At 42.7% G+C, this 6,927-nt stretch overlaps 1 long non-coding RNA gene across 1 annotated transcript; it reads left to right on the top strand.

Moving 5' to 3' along the window:
• Window positions 1-427: 427 nt before the first annotated feature.
• On the top strand, window positions 428-4,109 carry LOC126062650 (uncharacterized). The gene is made up of 3 exons (XR_007514111.1): window positions 428-498; window positions 1,396-1,486; window positions 3,742-4,109. It is a non-coding gene; the product is annotated as an uncharacterized LOC126062650 (long non-coding RNA).
• The last annotated feature ends 2,818 nt before the right edge of the window (window positions 4,110-6,927 follow it).

The following is a 6,927-nucleotide window of genomic DNA, read 5'->3' as shown; positions in this document are numbered from 1 at the left end:
GCTGGCAGTGATCCTGATTTTCCAGGACCCGGATAAACCAGGCGCTTTAGAGAGGCTTAGATAGGTTAGTACCACTCATTCATTTTTCAAACCATACATTCCTTTTTACTTAGGTGAAGCAACAGACCCCGAGAGAATAGATGACTTGTCACAGGCAACAGCACGAGGGAGAGACAGGACGAGGAATAAACAGTGTTCTTTCGCGACTTCAGCTGTTGCAGGACAACCTCCTACCATGCTAAGGAAACCCGACTCACGAAGCAATCACTGCACTCAGCACACTCAGTAATGCGCCTGGGCCTGGTCCGTCCGCCGATCGAGTACATCGACGCTCCACTTCTAGGTCTTGAACACAAGCCGGATCTATCTGTTGGTTTTCCTGCCGCGCAGTGCTGAGCGCTGATTGGCTCTGGTTTGGGGCTTAGCTTAAAAGAAGACCTGCGCGTTGGGTGAGCTGTCAAGCCAGGACTCGCACCCGGAACCCAGCAGTTCCAGCAGGTACCTGGGGGGGTCGCGCAGTAAAAGCGCTGTCGTCTGCGTGATGTACTTGAAGAAGCCCAAACACGTTGTAGTGAGCCCCCGAGGCGGGGCACGGGCTGGAGGAGCGAGCGTCCCCACTCCTCACGACATATCGGTTACTTAGCTTTGCCTAGTCCGCGTTTTAAATTTTCCGCCAATCTGGACCCGCCCCTCTGTCCTCCGGTCCTTCGTGGGCTTCAGCGTTATTTTGACTTTGTCATTAAACTCATTAGTCTTTTAGTCCTCCGCTCTAGTCCTCGTATTGATTTTTCTTCACTATTTGGATGAAACACTTTATTTTTACCAGCACCCTTTTGAGAGAACGTTTTTTAATTTTATTTATTTTTTTTATTGTAAAAATATACACACCAAAACATCTAGCTTCCATTTTGAAGCAGTAGTTTTTCAACTACTGGTTTATCTTGCAAAGAAATATTTTGCAAATGGTCCTTCTCTCCTAAAAGCGGGGCTGGGGTGGGATGGTGGGTTCCTGCATACGTCCCCTACACCCTTTTTTTCACTGCAGCCCTGCGAAGCCCTTCTGGAAAACCAGGACTGTAAGTAGCTCTTCACTGTGTGGCCGCTGCCAGGGCGATTTTTCTGGAAATGCAGATCTGGCCAGGACACTCGCATAGGGAAAATTCAGCACCTAGTGCATTGGTTCTTGAGTATTGCCCTCTTTGGGCGGTGGGTCGGGGTGGGCTGTTAAAAAGTATGTGTTCCTGTTGTCACGTTGGCTGGGGTGGGTTAGTGGTGCTGCCGGTAGCCCTCTCACACAGATACAGATTTTTCCTTCCACGGCAATGTAGACTTTGCTGTGAGACAGTGGTCTTGAGAAAGATGAGAGCTCCTGCATTTGGCATTCTCTTGTTCTAGGTCCTTCCTCCTGTGCCCCTGCCTGACCTGCCAATCAGCGGGCAGTTCCTCCAGCCCAAACAAACCAGGAATCTGCCTGTGATTGAAACAGGTGGGTTTATTACAACTCATTGTAGCAAAAGACAACTCACACCATGGGGAACTGTGGGCATCTTAGTAAGAGTGTTAGAAAAGACAGAGAGAAACTGAAAAGGGAGCAAAACCAGTGTTATTAGAGCTCTCAGTAACCTGTTGCTGAAGTGACACCAGCAGCGATTAAAAGTATAATGCACTTTTTTTTTAATATGAAGGGTATGTTGTGCTTCTCCATAAAGCGTAAGTTCTGCACGCAGCGCGAACAGCAACAGTTTCTTCAAGAAACACCTGAAAGTGCCCTCGAGCTTGGAGAAGTACACATTTTTTTTTAAATAGACTAATTTTTAGAGCAGTTTTAGGTTTATAGAAACATTGCACAGAAAGTAGTTCCCATATACTCTCCCCTCTTCAGCTTTTTGACAAATGCATTTCATGTATCCATTACACTATCTTGCAGACCTTGCATTCCTGTGCTATACTTGCTACAAATGTTGGACACATGTTGATTCACTAACTAAAGTCCATAGTTTAGAGTTTACAATTCTATAGCTTTTGAAAAATGCATGATGTCATGTATCCACCATTGCAATATCAATGCAGGATAGTTTCACTCTCCTAAAAAGGCGCTGTGCTTTATCTATTTATCCCTTCTTTCTCCCCCTGCCAACAGACTAACCTTTTTAGTACAGTTTTATCTATTCTGCAACACCATGTAGTTGGAATCATAAAGTATGTAGCTATCTTAGGCTGGCTTCTTTCACTTAGCATTCACCCCTGTCTTTTTGCAGCTTGATAACTCATTTATCTTTATTGCTGATTAATATTCCATTGCATACCAGTTTATCCAAATGTTGGCAATTATGAGTAAAGGAGTGCTATAAACATTCCTGTGCAGGTTTTTGTGTAGACATGTTTTCAACTCCCTTGGGTAAGTAAGGACTGGTGGCACAGTTGTTGCTAACCAAAAGGTTGGCACATCTAATCCACCAGCTGCTCCTTGGAAACTCTACAGGGCAGTTGTACTCTGTCCTATAGGGTTGATGAGTTGAGATGGCCTTGATGGCAATGGGTTTGATGGGTAACTATATAGGTGCAGGATTACTGGATCATATGGTAAGCCTATGTTTAGCTTCGTAAGAAACTGCCAGACTGTCTTCCAAAGAGGCTGTACTATTTTGCATTCCCACCAGCAATGGATGAGACTTCCTGTTTCTCCACATCCTCCTCAGCATTTGGTGTTGTCAGTGTTTCAGTTTTAGCCATTCTAATAGATGTGTAGGGATACCTCATACCAAAATTTATATACACCTTGCTATATACTCCTAGTTGCTCTCCCCTTAATGAGACAGCACACTCCTTCTCTCCACTCTCTATTTTCACGTCCATGCGGCCAGCTTCTGACCCCCTCTGCCCTCTCATCTCCCATCCAGACAGGAGCTGCCCACACAGTCTCATGTGTCTACTTGATCCAAGAAGTTTATCCTCACCAGTATCATTTTCTTTCCCATAGTCCAATCCAATCCCTGTCTGAAGAGCAGGCTTTGGGAATGGTTCCTGTCTTGGGCTAACAGAAGGCCCGGGAACCATGACCTCTGGTGACCTTCTAGTCTCAGACCATTAAGTCTGGTCTTTTTAGGAGAATTTGAGGTCTGCATCCCACTGCTCTCCTGCTCCCTCAGGGGTTCTGTGTTGTGTTCCCTGTCAGGGCAGTCATCTGTTATAGCCGGGCACCATCTAGTTCTTCTGGTCTCAGGCTGATGTAGTCTCTGTTTTATGTGGCCCTTTTTGTCTCTTGGGCTCATAATTACCTTCTGTCTTTGGTGTTCTTCATTCTCCTTTGCTCTAGGTGGGTTGAGACCAATTGATGCATCTTAGATGGCCGCTTACTAGTGTTTAAAACCCCAGACACCACTCTCCAAAGTGGTCTGCAGAATGTTTTCTTAATAGATTTTACTATGCCAGTTGACCTAGATGTCCTCTGAAACCGTTGTCCCCAAACCTCCACCCCTGTTATGCTGGCCTTGGAAGCGTTCAATTTATTCAGGAAACTTCTTTGCTTTTGGTTTAGTCCAGTTGTGCTGACCTCTCCTGTAGTGTGTGTTGTCTTTCTCTTCACCTAAAATAGCTCTTGTCTACTATCTAATTAGTGAATACCCCTCTCCCTTCCTCCCTCCCCACTCTCATAACCATCAAACAATATTTTCTTCTCTGCTTAAAGTATTTCTTGAGTTCTTATAATAGTGGTCTCATACAATGTTTGTCCTTTTGCAGCTGACTGATTTCACTCAGCAGAACGTCTTCCAGATTCCTCCATGTTATAAAATGTTTCACGGATTCATCATTGTTCTTTATTAATGCATAGTATTCCATTGTGTGAATATACCATAATTTATATATCCATCCATCTGTTGATGGGCGTCTTGGTTGCTTCCATCTTTTTGCTGTTGTAAACAGTGCTGCAATAAACATGGGTGTGCATATATCGGTTCGTGTAAAGGCTCTTATTTCTCTAGGATATATTCCAAGGAGTGGGATTGCCGGATCGTAAGGTAGTTTTATTGCTAGCTCTTTAAGGAAGTGCCAAATTGAAAGTGTTTGTATCATTTTACATTCCCACCAGCAGTGTGTAAGTGTTCTAGTCTCTCCACAACCTCTCCAACATTTATTATTTTGTGTTCTTTTGATTAGTGCCAGCCTTGTTGGAGTGAGATGGAATCTCATTGTAGTTTTAATTTGCATTTCTCTAATGGCTAATGATGGTAAGCATTTCTTTATATATCTTTTAGCTCCCTGAATGTCATCTTTAGTGAAGTGTCTGTTCATATCCTTTGCCCATTTTTTTTTATGAGTTTAGTGCTGTCATTTTGATGTCTTTTTTTGTGTGTTGTTGACAGTTTCTTTTTCCCACTTAATTTTTTGTGCTGAGTAGCTTATCTTTGTATATTGCCTTTTCCTCTTATTCATTGTAGTTGATTTTGTTTCTGCTGAGTATCTATTTTTTTCTTGTATTTTATTTTGATGAGTAGGATTGTTAGTCTCTTTTGTGGTTACCTTAATATGTACCCTTATTTGTCTAAGTTTAAACCTAACATATTTCTTTATATTGCCTTGTCTTCCTCTCTGTATGAAAGATTTATGACTACATTTCTTAGTCCCTCTTTATTGTTTTAATATTGTCTTCTTTTACATAATGACATTGCTGTTTCCCTGTTTTGAGCGTTTTTTAAAATCTTGATTTATTTTTGTGATTTTCTTATCTGGGTTGACATCTGGCTGCTCTGTCCTGTGTTCTAATATGATATTATTGATTTTCTAACCAGAGAACTCCCTTTAGTATTTTATGTAGTTTTGATTTGGTTTTTATGAATTCCCTAAACTTCTGTTATCTGGAAATGTCCTAATTTCACCTTCATATTTGAGAGACAGTTTTGCTGGATAGATGATTCTTGGCTGGCAATTTTTTCCCGTAGGTACTTTATATATATATATATGTCATCCCATTCCCTTCTTGCCTGCATGGTTTCTGCTGAGCAGTCTGAGCTTATTCTTATTGACTCCCCTTTGTAGGTGACTTTTTATTTATCCCTAGTTGCTCTTGAAATTCTCTCTTTGTCTTTGGTTTTGGTAAGTATAATTATAACATGTCTTGGTGACTTTCTTTTAAGATCTATCTTATGTGGAGTTTGATGAGCATCTTGAATAGATATCTTCTCATCTTTCACAATATCAGGGATGTTTTCAGCCGACAAATCTTCAACAATTCTCTCTGTATTTTCTGTTATCCCTCCCTGTTCTGGTACTCCAATCACTCATAGGTTATTTCTCTTGATAGAGTCCCACATGATTCTTAGGGTTTCTTCATTTTTTTAAATTCTTTTATCTGATTTTTCTTCAAATTTATTGGTGCCAAGTGTTTTATCTTCAATCTCACTAATTCTGGCTTCCACTTCCACAATTCTGCTCTTCTGACTTTCTATTGAGTTGTCTAATTCTGTAATTTTATTGTTAATCTTCTGAATTTCTGATTGCTGTCTCTCTATGGATTGTTCCAGCTTATTAAATTTTTCATTTTATTCTTGAAAAACCTTTTTAATTTCTTCAGCTGCTTTATCTGTGTGTTCCTTGGCTTGTTCTGTGTATTGCCTGATCTCGTTCCTGATATGTTGAAGAGTTCTGTATATTAATCTTTTGTATTCTGCATCTGGTAATTCCAGAAAGGTACCTTCACCCAGAAGATCCCTTGATTCTTTGTTTTGAGAGCTTGTTGAAGCAATCATGGTCTGCTGCTTTATGTGATTTGATATTGACTCTTATCTCTGAGCCATCTATAAGTTATCATTATTAGTTTATGTGTGCTTACTGTAGCCTAGCTTCTTGCTTTGTTGTTTTGATATGCCCAGATAGGTTGCTTGTATGAGCTAGCTTGATTATTTTTGCCTTTGAAGCTCTAATGTCCTGTCACCAGATGGCTAGAGCTGTTATCAGGTATATGAGCCTAGGAGTCCATTCACTTTCCTTGTATGGATTCAGCTCACGTGTCCAGGTAGTTGATCATCAAGTGTGTGGTACAGGCTCTGTCCTACAGTCTTAGAGGGGCAGGGGTGACTGGTGTATATCCAGGTATCTGATTGCAGCAGGGGTCATGCTTTCAACAAGGCAGGGGGCTGAAAACCGTCCCTCGAGTGTCTGTGAGGAAAGCGTGTCCCTGTTTCCTAGAGCACACAGGTGAGTGGGTTCTGCAGATGGATCATGGGCACCCAAACCTTTTGGTTTTAAAGAGAGGTACCAGTTATCCTTGGACCCCTGTCACAGGTGGCTGGGTGATGTGAGTGGAGCCACCAGTCCTTAGGCCCCTGATGTGGGTAAGTGAGGCCCGTATAATAGGCAAAGTGGTGTCAAACATCAAACACCCACCTCTCCACCGCACAGCTGAAACAGTTGCAGTCTGCTAACAAGGGCCTATTCTCCTGAAATAGGTCCACACAGGTCCGTGCAGGGTGGGAAGGTATTCAGAGTCCATGGGCTATTTATGCCTGGACAGGAGTCAATTCTGCCCTGAGCTTCCCTGCTTAGTGGATCTGTCAGATTATCTTTTCCCCCAGTTTTGAATTTATTCCTTCTCCAAGGCCAGGAGAATGGCTCATGGTGCTCAGCATGGCATATCTTGTGCCTACGGAAATCAACAGCCACTGAAGCTGGCTTCGTGGCTGGGGGCGCGGTAGAATATACACAAGTAGTTAGCTTTTGCTGAGAGAGCAGTTCTCTGGTTCCAGCGATGAGTAGGCTGTGTGGTTGGCTGTTTCTTCCTGAGGAAACTTCGGTCGGAATGCTATCGCCAGCCCACTGCAGTCGCTTCTGGGAGTGGTGCCTGAGGGTTCCTGGCAGTTCAGGTCTAGGAGCTCCTCTCTGCTTCTGAACCATCTCTCCCTTCCCCGGCCACTTAGTCCGTTTTCTAAC

The sequence above is a fragment of the Elephas maximus genome, chromosome 19 (assembly GCF_024166365.1).
Source record: "Elephas maximus indicus isolate mEleMax1 chromosome 19, mEleMax1 primary haplotype, whole genome shotgun sequence".
Classification (NCBI taxonomy): Eukaryota; Metazoa; Chordata; class Mammalia; order Proboscidea; family Elephantidae; genus Elephas; species Elephas maximus.
Note: the sequence above shows the minus strand (reverse complement) of the source record. Positions and strands in the feature narration are given on the sequence as shown.